General features: G+C 38.1%; 1 protein-coding gene across 5 annotated transcripts in view; it reads right to left on the bottom strand.

Moving 5' to 3' along the window:
• LOC121294891 (LARGE xylosyl- and glucuronyltransferase 2-like) overlaps positions 1-13613 on the bottom strand; it is a 123525-nt gene that overhangs the window by 59645 nt on the left and 50267 nt on the right. For 3 of the 5 annotated variants that reach the window (XM_041219049.1, XM_041219054.1, XM_041219060.1), the window contains exon 2: positions 963-1034. The exons of the other annotated variants lie outside the window; for them this stretch is intronic. The gene's annotated coding sequence lies outside the window, so the exon portion shown is untranslated. The remainder of the gene's footprint in view (positions 1-962; positions 1035-13613) is intronic. 5 annotated transcript variants of the gene reach the window in all.

Here is a 13613-nt window from a genome sequence, read left to right as displayed (position 1 = left end):
CGTGCACCTTATTGCAAAGAAAAGTTGTTTTTATTTTTTAAAGGGTTCAAAATGGATGATGGATAACGGGGGATACAAAGAAGGAGGAGTTGCTATCAGTCCTGTGCGTGTGTGTGTGCGCGCGTGTGTGTGTGTGTGTGTGTGCGTGCAAATGCAAATGTACCACGGTTAGAAGAGCATGAGAAACAAACTAATGCAAGATGATAAAAAGCAAGACTGAAGGATTTAGAAATCTACATCTATGCACTGATAAAGTTTCCTTTTTATTTTTCTCCCTCTAAGCTTGACATTTTGCTCTTTTTAGCTGTTTTGGGATGGAGGTTCTCGTACATCAGGGTTTCCCTATGTGCATGTGGGCTGGGAATGTCAATCAATCAATCAATCTTTATTTATATAGCGTCTTTCACAGTGGACCACCATCACAGTCATGCTGCAGTATTTCCTTTCGGCATGAATAATTTACTGTTAAACTAAACCACCCTTTCAGTTCATTCAGCACTGCTCCCCTCGAATCTCACACCATGAGTAGGTTGGAGCAATAGGTCTAGTTTAATTGTCCTCATTTCCACAGAGGATTCTGCACCGTGTGACAAAAACACCTTGTAAAACAAGCGAGCGACCACAGCTCACAGTCCTGGCTGAGATTACTTCATGAAAAGGAGGAGATCTCGGGGAGCTGGGAGAAAGATGGAAAAGGTCTACCGTTGGTCAAGTGGGACAAAGTATGATCAATGTACTGGCACTGTGGGACCATTCCCAAAGCTGCTGAAACACACATCATGCTCTCGGACCACAAGCAGATGATTTATCTTGGAGTTCTGCCCTTTTCAGCATGCAACGACAAGAATGGAGAGTAAAGCAAAGGTATGTTAACACAAATGACCCATTTGTTTGAAAACTCACATGTCTTTCTGCATCACAGAAGTTAATGCAGGGACAGTCATGAATGTATTTCAACTTACTGCTATTTTCTGTATTTCCACCTTGCCAGAATCCCCTTGCAAGAGATTCCACAGTATTAGGGGAATATTTTCCTGTTAAAACAAATACACAATACATTATTATTATAATTATTATTAGCTACTTACACATTACTGTTCTCATCTCCAACATTATAGTAGAAAACAGTACTAAAGGCAGGTCAAGTTGGCACTAATTCTGACTTGGCTGGAAAGACGCCTATTTGGAGCCCTGTTTCTGGGAGATTGATAGGACTGACAAGAGCACAGCACTCACGAAGAACAGAGTCCATGGATTTGTGGAGTATAGAAATTAAGATAAAGCTATTACCATGGGCTGGCATGTGATACTGTCAAAAGTAAAATAAATAAACAAAAATCAGTAAGCAGGGAAACAAACTAAATCCACATTTTTAAACACACATTTAGCACATATCATGTAACATAAAGCATACAGAATAAACAAACAACTCCCAAAAGGCTGAATATTTAAAGTGCATGATACAGCAATTGGCTACAATATAATTAGAGATTTCCATAAAATGTCATTAGCTTCTTTCCACCAAAGTGATGCTTTGTATTTTTTTTTTCTTTTCAGAAGGTATTAAAAGGCATCAATAGAGTAAATTATTAATGGAAGGTTTGCACCACATAATACCTCCCCCAGTTAGACGAGACGCAACGACAAAAAATAAAATATTTTGACAGAACAGAACATGAGCTACACAGTGTTCTTAATCCTTAAAGATTCACATTCTGCGGTTTGCTTCGAATGTGCTATAGCTTTTAAAAAAAAAAAAAAAAACAGGACATAGTCCCTTCCAATTGCCTAAATTAAAAAATGAAAGGATGTGTGTGTCTGTGCGCGTGTGAAATGGATGAACAATTTGAAAGTAACAAGGAGAAGTGAAATAATGTTTAAATTATATCATAAAAACAATATCATCTGTAACCAACATTAATAACAGCAATGAACTTCCATCACCACATGGGTTCCAAGTTTAATCATCCGGAAGACAGACAAGGATTAAAAATCGGACCTAAATCATTAATTACATCTCAAATCAATAAAAGAAAAAGAGCACAACAACAACAACAACAACATTAGTTATTAAAATGATATCATTTGCAACTTCAAATAAGAACTCAATGAACGTAGTGTACGTACAATCATATGTTGATAATGACAAATTTCAGTTTTTTTACATCACCCGAACAAAACAAGCACGATCGTACACATTTCATCACTGTCACGGGTCTCTAGGTTTTAATGTCAATTTGTGGGTCTGACCCGTGAGATTCAGGTCACTTGGGTGATGTGCACCACAAATAACTTGAAATCAGCTTTCTAACTATGTACAATCAATGACGTCTGGCTCTATGTCATCAGAAGCTCACTTTTGTTAAGAGACTGGGCTAAATATGTTACAAATAGGTTCACCTCTTATCTCGCTCAGTATTCCGGAATCCACGTTGCACAAAAGGTACTTTGCTCAAGAATTCCCTCAAGCATCAATACCTCCCTGAACGTATACTTCATAACCTTTCTGACAGTTTGATTAAACATTGTGATGGAGGCAACTGCCTCTATCAGACTGAAGAAGAGACCCAGCTTTCTGGAGCCAAACTCCCACAGTCCCGGTTCAAACAGATCTGATTACCCTGAAAAATAAACTAAAATTGCATACTGAATCTCATTCCAGTATTGAGGTACAGTAACACACACTTACACTTGCAACCTTTAAAAGTAAAAAGATGAGGTAAACACACACACACCTCAATTGAATAAAACATGCTTCATCCATTCCAGGAATGAGCTTCATTTACATTGCAATGCTCTTGAGAAATGCTTTAATACTGAATTCAATATCCATCCATCTACTGAATCTTTAAAAAAAAAAAATAATAATAATAATAATAATTTCTGGCAAGCTCTTTGCACGATTTAAATAAAAGGACACAGCTCAGTGTCTTTTTATTTAATCAAAACAATTTTGTGAGAGTACATGTTCTGAAAACAAATATTATAAAATAAATGAAATCCATTTAGTATGGCTTTCTGCAAGTTTTTGTTTTGTTTGTACATGCTGTAAACCCATCAAAAGGTAAAAACAAAAGACCGGAGAAAGACTTTTTTCAATCCGAGGACCCAAGAAGCTCTTATACGGAAATGGAGATATGATCAATACCGACCTCGGGTGTAATCGAACGAGTGAGCGATTCATTGTCCCAAGCCAATCCGCAAAGCTACTGTATGCACTGCAGTACCATTTTTACAAAGACAGACAAGTCCTTAAACTTAAGACAGCAGTCAGATCTGGTGAATATGCACATTATAAACTGATTTGGGCCACGAACAACAGCAACAAAAAAAATTATAATTGAGAATTTCTTCTGCAGCGCAGTGTGTTAACAATAATAGATTACACTGCCAGCAACAGAATCAAATCCAGACACAGTCCTCTATGGAACCCGAGTAATTAGCAAGCTGTGTGACAAATCTATTTCTCATTCGTGTCAAAAATGATAATACATGGACAAAACATAATTTACTATTATGCTATTTATTCTTCTGGTTTCCTCCTTCTAAAAATTACTAGCGTTTCAGTTTTTTTTTTTTTTTCTCCATCACATCTGGAGACTTCAGTCTCCTTTTTGAGTGGAAAGTATTGCTTTTAATGTAATGAGTTACTCTGTATGGGGATATATCCAGCATACTCAATGTATAAATCGCTTCTCAACCTCATGTATATTCCCTTATGTTCCATGATGTGTAGAACTCTGTTATACTGTCTTGCCCCAGCAGGTGTCAGTCAAGGTGGCTGCCACACAAACAGAGCACAACTGTCCAGTCCTTGAAGTTACTGGTTGAATACATGATGGTCCCCAGGAGCTGGTTTGGAGCAGTCCAAAGAAAACAGGCATGTGCAGTTCCTGGAAAATGTGCTTATGGACTATTATGATTAGAACTCACACATAACTTGGACCCTCTTATAGTTTCCACCATACAGAATGGGTGGGCAAGTAATGAAGATCTCAAGGACCTACTTAAGGAATGCATATATCCATATACTGCAGCTCTCCAACCCCGTACAAACAGCCCAGATCCAGAGACGAGTTCACGCTCCACCCTACAGTACATGCATGCTTACAGCACCAGCCAAAGCGACGGAAACCATCATCAGAAGATTCCCTTGTTGTTGCTGTTTTGTTTGCACACATCACCAAAAGATCTCCTTGGCTAAAGAAGCACAACAGTGTACTGCAAATATACAAACTATATCCAGCAGCGCTATGTGTGTGTGTGTGTGTGGTGGGATGCGTGCGTGCGTGTGTGTTTGTTTTAGTTTTTTTTGGCACTGTTGTAAAAAGCCTCTCTCAGAGGCCAATATAGGCACAGGCTATAAATGTAAACTTGGCATTCACACTCACTCCCCTTCTCTAGCCAGGCTACGACGAGATCACCCTGTCTAAGGCAACATAATGCCTAATCCTGTTCAACCATTTCCTTCAGTGAAGGATAAGCAGCGTTTCCCATGCTAGGTTTGAAAGAGCTGAAGCGTAGATCCCCACTCCAGCAGAACCTGTGGGGCAAAGTCGCAGATCAGTCAACCCACAGCGTCCTTTCTCTAAACCAATTATTCACCTGGCCTACGAACAGGGGATCCAAGCAATTCCGAATAAACTAAAAGCCATTCATTTGTGCCAGAACACTCCAGTTTACAGAATTTCCTCTAGAGTATTTAATAGGTGCAGTCAGCTCATTTGGTTTTAAAAAGAGCTTTTTGCTTCAGGTTGTCATTTTAGGAGCTTGTGGTTAAAACAGGAAGATTCAAATAACACTGTGACATATTAAATAAGCGACCCCCTCCACAGTTGAGCTGTGTCGCAGAAGAAGTATGCAGCACGTCTGCCTGATAAAAGAGGAAATTGAATTCCATAGCAAGCAGTAATGTAGCAGCAGAGAGCACAAAGACACATTATCCTATGGGATCTGCCACTTTTAGTAAAGAAGGCAGCTATATAATCACATTTGTAGAAATTTAAGGGAATTCTTTCAATGTTATAGGCTTCATGTTTCTGTTCTCCAGAGCACGGTTTCTAAAAGTGAACCACAGCTAATAATACTGCAACATTTGAGCTGGAGAGAGATAATGAATGCCAGGGGTCAACTAGAAAGTGCTGTGTGTCACTTTCTTCGAAGTTTTAGTGAAAGGGTAGAATGCTTTCAAGCCTGTCCGGACTCTCTAAGCTGTCTCTTGTCTGTCACTTCAATAATGTGCAGTGAATTTAAAACCATCTGTTACTGGATTAAAGTGCTTCTGCACAGTGCATTCAAATGCCACCTCTCCTGTCTTCAGTAAGACAAATCCCACTTAATTGTAATTATTAGTCTGCACTTTGGCCTTTCCAGAAACCTGTTATTTTAGGTTGTTCCATTGCAGCTGACTAATCTTGAGTTTCTTTATATGAATAAACCTGTGCTGCACATACTGAATGAAACAGACAAGCTTGAACTGGGAAACAGACAACTCCTTATAATATACCAATTCTTTTTTTTTTTTTTTTTTTTTTTTTTTTTTTTTTAATTTGACAGAGACATTAGCATGAATCTTGAAAATCATCCTATTCTCTGATTGCTTGTGATGCCTGACCTCTTTGCCCTATAAAAAGAACATTTTAACATTGCTAGGCAACCGTCAATGGTAAGAACCAACCAATTAAGACTTTTAAATTTGAAACTAGGACACCCTCTTTGCTGGTGTACATACAACATGAATGCTCACAACATAACTAGCCAGTTTACATATCAAACAAGACAATATTAGATACTATTTACATACCTAAATTACTTTCAAAGTTTTTAAGTGCATTCGTGTATTTTGCATATAGTGTTGGTAGCAAATGATTGATTGCACACACAGTCATATCACCAGAGGCTATTATTTGCACTTTATGAAAAAGGTACAGCAATATTCATGTAAATGACTTGTTTAACTAGAAGGCAAGTTTAACCACAACACCTAAAAACATAAAAGATGTGTTGCGTTAGTCAGTCAAAAATAAAAAACACACAGCATCATGGTGTTAGGAACGTTTTTAGTTTTATAGTATTCTAGCACAATGGGTGGGTGCATTGTTATCTGGAAAGCAGCTATAGCCATTAGGGAGACACACAATCAGATTTGGTAGATGGATCCTAGGAAAGCAGTAAAGTAGCCAGGGAGTGCTCGTTACCAATCTTAGACTCCAACCCTCTTTGTGATCAGCTGCACACACATGTATCGTTGCTACAAGAACAAAACCATGTTTGCTTTCTTGCTAAAAGTATGGTAGAACAAGTGCTTCAATAGCAGGACAACATGATTTGCTTTATATTAGTCGATTCAGCTCTAAGATAGTCCCTATGATAACACTGTAAACAAGTTCAAATTAAATAACCTTCTTGTGTTAAAGCCAACCCTTTCAGAACTGCAGAATGCAAAGACCTCAGCAGTATATTATGGGTTTGTATCGATCTGGTCATAATTTGAGTGATAACTCGTTATGCATTGACAATTCTGGATTCGATTGATTACTGGCATGCAAGCAGGGATCAAAATGATAAAAAAAAAAAAAAATCGATCAATTTAAAAAAGGTAACTTTTATCCTCCTCCGAGTACATTCAATGATAAACAGGATTGATTCCCTATAAGCACATTGTGTTTAAAGCAACATGAGCAGGTCAATAGTCTTTTAATTTTGACCTCAGAGTTACTTATGCATTAGCTGGTGATCACCCACAACCAACTGCATGTTTGATTGCAAAACAAACAAAAATGTCACGTTTCCAAGGCATACAGTCACAACATGACTTTCACAGTAGCTTTCCTCACCAGACCAATTTTTTTGACAGACCTGCTCCGTAACTGTTGTCAATCCCTGTCGTATGCCAAGCCTTGTTTGAGTATATTAGTGTACCTCATCATTGATTTAAACCATTTTGCATCAGTGTGTTTGACAGCATTTTCCAGTCGCTACTATTAAATGTTTCTGCAAGAGTATGCAAGGCAAAACATACCAACACACCTTTTAAACAATGCCTCCTTCAGTGCTGAGGTAAGTTTGTCATCCGTAACTTTAATGTGTCTTTTTCATTCACCACTCTTATGCTCAGACTTCATTCAAATGAACCTCTCATATGAGGCTGACAATCACATTTGGGATCTATAGTTTATTCATTAATTTAAAATTGTGGTTAGCCTGCGATATCCCGAACGAGACATTTATTGAAGAGCCAACGAAGGAACTAGCTGGCTTCTCTTTGTCTCGAAGACTCCTCTGTAAGTAGAGAATTAAAAGAGTCGCCTTAACGCCTACAGCAATTGCATTCCACCACTCACCTCACCAATCACTGTGTAACACATGCTTTTGCAGGAGGTACAAATCCATCTGGAAAACTCCCAAGTAATTAAATTCCAACCAATAAAACATGATCATGTTCAGTTTAATCAAAATTCAATAAGAGAGGTGTCTGTTTAATAACAACATTCTTTATTGGGGGAAGTGAGGATAGAAATCCGTTTTTGCACTGATCAAGTAAATGGGAGTTTGTTTTGGCATTGTTTGTTTTCCACAAGTGCTGTGAATGATAATGGTTAGCTAGTATGTTTTCAGTTCCACACACGCAGTATATACTCAAAATCCTAACCTTAAAACTAGTTTATTCGGCAGCAGTCCATGTCTGTTTTCAAAGTGTCAGGGTGCAAAGGGAAATCGCAGATTACAATTTCACGGCTGTAAATCTCAAGCTCCCATGAGAAAGGGGGTTGTCTCTTCTTCTCTATCATACAGCTATAAACGACACCTGCTACAGTCAGTTAAAAATGATTAAAAAGCTGGAAACATGTGTACAATGCCAGATCCTTTTAATGTGCATAATCACAAATGTTGTTAGAAACTCTGTGATAATATAACATGTGATACATTATATGCATTTACATTCCTGAAAAATATATGCAGAACCTGTGCAAGTATTTGTACTAGAAATGGAACAATGATGAAACAGTTTTTTTTTCTTGGATTATTGATCACAAAGGTAAGCATTCGCGCCACAGTCTTTCCAGTTAGGCTGACCCATATAAAAGCAATGATTATGACAGAACAGTGATATATAGTTTAATTATCCTTTAGAAAAGATATTTGTTTTTTCCCTTTGTCTCCATTAAATCAGAAAGCAACTACATTAAAGTGAATATCCATATAACTGCAATCCACAGTAGAATTAGTTTATTACAAAAAATACTAAAAAATCAGCCTACCATGACAGAGCATCTCATTGTCAGTTGACAGTCAGGTATTTATTTATTAATAAACCATTAACATTCATCCAAGTTTCCATTAGCAATAAAACTAAAACTAAATTAGAAAAACACATTATGGCCACTTTCTTCACAGTCCCAGTTCTATAGTGTATCCTTTTAACTTTTCATAAGTAACATTTTTTTTTTTTTTTTTTTGCACACTGTACCACCCAGTGGACACATACAGTAATTGCAATTTCTTTTGAACCACACCAACAAGTGGAATTAGTGGTTGAATACCTGCCTTTGGAAGGGGCCAAGGCAAATTTGCACTATTCTTATTGTCAGTTTATTAAGGCAGACATCAGGGTAGCTGCCACATGCTTTTAGAAATGCAGATCTTTAACCAGCAGCTACAGCAGAACAGCCAAATCCTGATAGAGTTCCAATTCCCTTCCGGAACTTAATACTGGATGCTTTAATAAAATAAAAATTACATTCTAGCCTTTTACTGGCCTCAGCACATAAGCTCATTACAAATAACATCTGTAAATAGCAATTCCCATTAAGCAGAACAATAGCTATGGCTCGACAGATACTAGATTCCAGAGACTCGTTTCCAGAGTATTTATACTTGTGGTTGTCTCCTGGCATTATATATTAAAGAAAACCATTACTGTTAATGTATGGTATTTTACTTGGGGGGACTATTTGTCCCAAAATAGGCCCTTTAACATACAATAGCTCCAGTGCCTTCTCCCGCCCCACTGTAATTCAAACCATCAATACCCTGTCCACTGCAAAACAGTACAGTGGATATGAAAGGCTTACTAGGACGAGGAAACTGTACTGAATACAGAATGTGGCAACAGTGCAAAGGTCAAGGGGTTAATTTTGTGACTGACAGGGGTGGCATTTGGAAGGGAAGGGGGGGGAGCGGGTCAGAATTTTATTCAAACATGGAGAAGGCAGCATGATATGATCTCAAAATGAAATAAAACCAGCCTGTTGAGTGACTGCACACTGGCAGAACACAGCAGCTTTGACGGACAAGACTCTGATGACCTGATGGATTGATGGGCGCATAAGGACCTGGCCTATATCCTGCGGTCTCCCAACTCAAAGGACAGTATATCAAATTTTTCTGGGTAGCTCTCAATGCAGCACTATAGCACCGTGGTCAATCAGTTCAAGTACCAAACCAGTACACATATGTGCTTTTTATGTAGAATAAACATGCTGCAGTATGCTATACCAATTTAATACTATAAACGGGACCCTATCATTTGAAGGGGGACTCTGTATATGTATGTGATATTTTTATACCACAATGTATAAGAAAAATGATGTCCTCTGAAGCGTGTGCAGTCAGCCGACCGCTTCTTTACACACTGCAGGCTCACCATGCAGCCACTTCAGAGCTACAGCGCTGGAGGATATTTCCACGCGGGAGCCTCTTCTGAATTTATTTTCAATAGAACGCCACCCTATTCCTAGGCAACAAAAAGCATCGCTAAAACCCACTTCCAAATCAAAACAGACAACCTCAAAATAAAATACGCTTATCGTTACTAATTCAAGACTCCATTTCTTGTGGGTAAACAGAAAGAGATAGACAATGACAGCATGCAGCGGATATCATGCAGTCCTCTTAAAGAACAATTAAATCGCCTTGCCTCTTTCTTTGTCTACAAAACTTTATGGAAAATAAGATCCACTTTAAACGTTTCCAGCATTACAGTGCTCTGAACAGACAGACAGTGTGCTTGATGAAGACATACCAGACTTGTGTTGTTCTGCAGATAAGCAAGGATTTCACAGCAGGGACCCTATACATATCTATTCTTTCTTGCAAGAGCAACCAGGGCCTGCCGCCACCATAACATGAATTAAGCCTATGTGGGGATTTCAACATCATATCTCAAACTATGGTAGCTCTGGCGTGTCCTTCCTTATTTATCTCCAGCCCTAAATGCTCAATTCACAATTTAGTTTTATACCATGTACATTCCAGCCTCCCTACAATTGTGCCAACTGGCACAGTATGCATACAGGGAGGCAGGCTGACATGTCATACTCATGACAGTAATCCCATGTCATCAAATCAGCTGCCCAAATACTTTTACATCAAAGCTGTGGATGTTATAACAGAGGCGCAAGCATGTTGACATGACAGCAGTGTTCCATCACTCTTGCTTTTGACTTCATAATTTTCATTCCTTTTCTTGCTTGTAATCTCTTCAATTGAAGCTGTTGTTTCTCTTCTCATTCACAAAGTCTCAAATCCAAGCCCACTTTGATAAGTCAGATTTCTGCATTCTCTGTTTCTGAAGTCCCTTGAATTTCTGGATTGCTTTTTTCGTTGATTGATTCAGTCAAGATTAATTTTCATAACCAACAGTAAACACATATTTGTAAGTGAACTCAAATCATACTCATTGAAATTTCATATTCAAACCCATTCATATGTAACATGAAATATTTCTTAAAGTATTCTTTAAAGTATTTACTGCAGCCTATAATATTAAATTCCACCTTCATTTGCTCTTTGGTAGCAATGGCATACAGTAACACAGTACCATTAATCTCATCAGCAAGAAATTACATTTTAGATCCGTCTCATTTTGTTGGTTAATGTAGCAATACACCATTAATTCTATCCTTGCTAATTTGTTGCTTAATTTTCCTGAATATTAAGCAACGTGGCTTTGTTTAATCGATATATAAATATGACGAGACAGCCAAATCAAGCAGCAACTAAATAAATGACTATGGCTTCCACCTTTTTCAGATAACATGGTAGAGATAGCTACAGTAGGTAGACAATGTAACCTTTCTACTCTGTTTAATATATGCTGAATACAGTTATATGAGGCTAGGGCAACACTGCCATTGTCAGCGAGATGGGCACGGCTCTTTTGCACTGTGCTTAAGGCTCTTGCTTGCGGTGCACGGTGGTCACCAGTTTGAGCCCACTCACCCAGCCTCCACCCCTGTAACACCAGCAGTGTTGAAAGGTAGCATTGTCCCAGGATTTGAATGGAATTCAGAAAGCTGCTGAGTCCTGACTCTTCGGATACTCCAGACAAGATCACAGCAAACTCAAATCCAGGTAAAGGCAGGTTTAGACGAAATCCAATTCAATATTGGAGGAACAGAACTCCAAATCACTCAGAATGATTGCAAAGACCACAAAATAGAATATAGACCATGTGCTCTATACTGGAACCTAATGCCAAGTTATATTCACATGTACTGTGCAGCTACCAGTGTAAGCACCACTGCTTAAGGGCTGCTTTACTGGTACAGTTACTATATTTAAAATGACTCCTGTACTTCTATTTGGTAAATGTTGTAAAGTTTTGAAACATTCAGTACTAAACAGCATGGTGAAAAGTATTTCATATTCATGTAGAGAGACGCTGTATACAGTACACTGTAGACACACACACTCCCATGCTTTCTTCCATTTGATGTTTACCGCCTTCACAGTAAGAACAGCCATATGTTAGACGCTTGCTCACTCACGTGCACATTGAGTACCATAAGGTGAGAATTACAATTGCGAAAAAAGAACTAGATATTTTACTATAAAAATAACTTGCACAATCCAGTTTATTATAATGGATTAGTGTAGTAAAAAGTATTTATTTATTTATTTATTTATTTTTATTCAGTTTCATACAGTTCTTACCGACAGGGTATCCTGCGTTTTATTCAAATATGTATAGATATTTCTGTATTGAGAATATAAAAGGTGCATGAGGAGTGTGTTTTCATAGCAGTTTGGTGTTCTTGTCCAACATTGTTTTCTGCACTGCTACAGATAGATTTTTTTGGTAACAGCAGGATGGACAGGTTCCAGGCATATATCTAACAGATATACGACAGCTGTACAAACAGGCTGTGGGCTGAATGACCTTATAATAAACATGTGCTTTTACAAACACTGCACATTTTACTGAACTGCACAAAAGAAACAAAATACATCTCGGATAGTAAGCAAACAGGCGAGCAACTAAATAATAAATAACGTATAGGCATGCCTGGACTGCTTGCAGCAATATAAAATGTGCATGGGTATTTGTGCTGCATTTCTTACATAGATTGAGAATTAAAAATCTGCTCCGGTCCAGCAATCAAAGACAGTTCTGTAATGCCTCTATTTGCATGTAATCTGAAGGGCTGAATGTCCTCATCTGGAAACCAACATGTACATCCAGACAAAAACTGAAAGGAAACCTTTTTCACTCCAAAAAGCCACTAGATCAATTGTTATTCTTGGACTACGTCCACTGCACTTGTAAAACACCCAAAGCAAAGCCAGTCAGGGGGATACAGCTAGTCAAACTACAGTAGTGTGCACATTTATTCGAACATCTTGTCATTTCACATTCGAACAAGTTGTCATTTCTATCCTTTATATACCTACCTGCATGAAAATCTCTGGGTGTCAGAATTTCTGGTCAGTAATCAGTGATATAGAAACAACAGGCACTCATGTGAAAGTGATAGACCAGGTTGTGCTTTAATTAGGCACCCCTCTAACAACTTCTAAAAAGTTTCATGCACTTTACCATTTGGGCCTATGTGTCCCTTTTCTCTTACTATTTTAAAATGGATTGCATGGTGTGTCCTATTAAAGTCATCAATTAGACAATCACTAATTTGCTAATTTTCCAATGTTTTCTGTACAACAACAAATTCAAAACAGAAGCAATGAGGTGTTCTAATACTTGCAGAGTACTGTAATTGTGCGCACCTTGTGCAACTGGTCTAGTGTCGGAAGAAGCCGCACTATATTGAACTAGTTTAATCTCAGTTAACATAGCATTGTATGTTACGGTTTGTCATCACACTTCATTAAAGGTGTGCCATCATCAGTTATTACAGACAGAATACTCGGGCATAATATTTCCAAGTGCAATTGCATTATAATGTACAAAAGGGAAACTGGGCAAGGTTTCAAGGTAGTGCAGATCTAAGAAACAACCGCATCAGACGTACAGAAAGTAGCTTACAAGTAGCAAGGTCTGGAGCAGCACCTTTAAAATAGTAATACACAACATGTCAGGTAATCAACAGGGAATATAAGCCAATACAAATGCAGTTATGCAAAATCCAATCCGCTAATCTACTAGAAAACCTGATTCCCATGGCCTATTTTAACAAATCTCTAGGGCATTTGTTTGTCTAGAATTTCACACAATCCATCCAAGGTTGAGAGACTCATGTAAACCAGAAGGAAATGTGAATAAGAAATAATGACACATGCATACACATTAAGAACAGCCACTTGAAGTTACCATATCGTACTTACATGGGTACAGTATTTTTGACTTGAAGCAGTCCAGGTCATTGTGTTCTATC

Source organism: Polyodon spathula, chromosome 19 (genome assembly GCF_017654505.1).
Source record: "Polyodon spathula isolate WHYD16114869_AA chromosome 19, ASM1765450v1, whole genome shotgun sequence".
NCBI classification, from domain to species: domain Eukaryota; kingdom Metazoa; phylum Chordata; class Actinopteri; order Acipenseriformes; family Polyodontidae; genus Polyodon; species Polyodon spathula.
The sequence above is the reverse complement of the archived record's forward strand: the minus strand, read 5'-3'. Positions and strand labels throughout refer to the sequence as shown.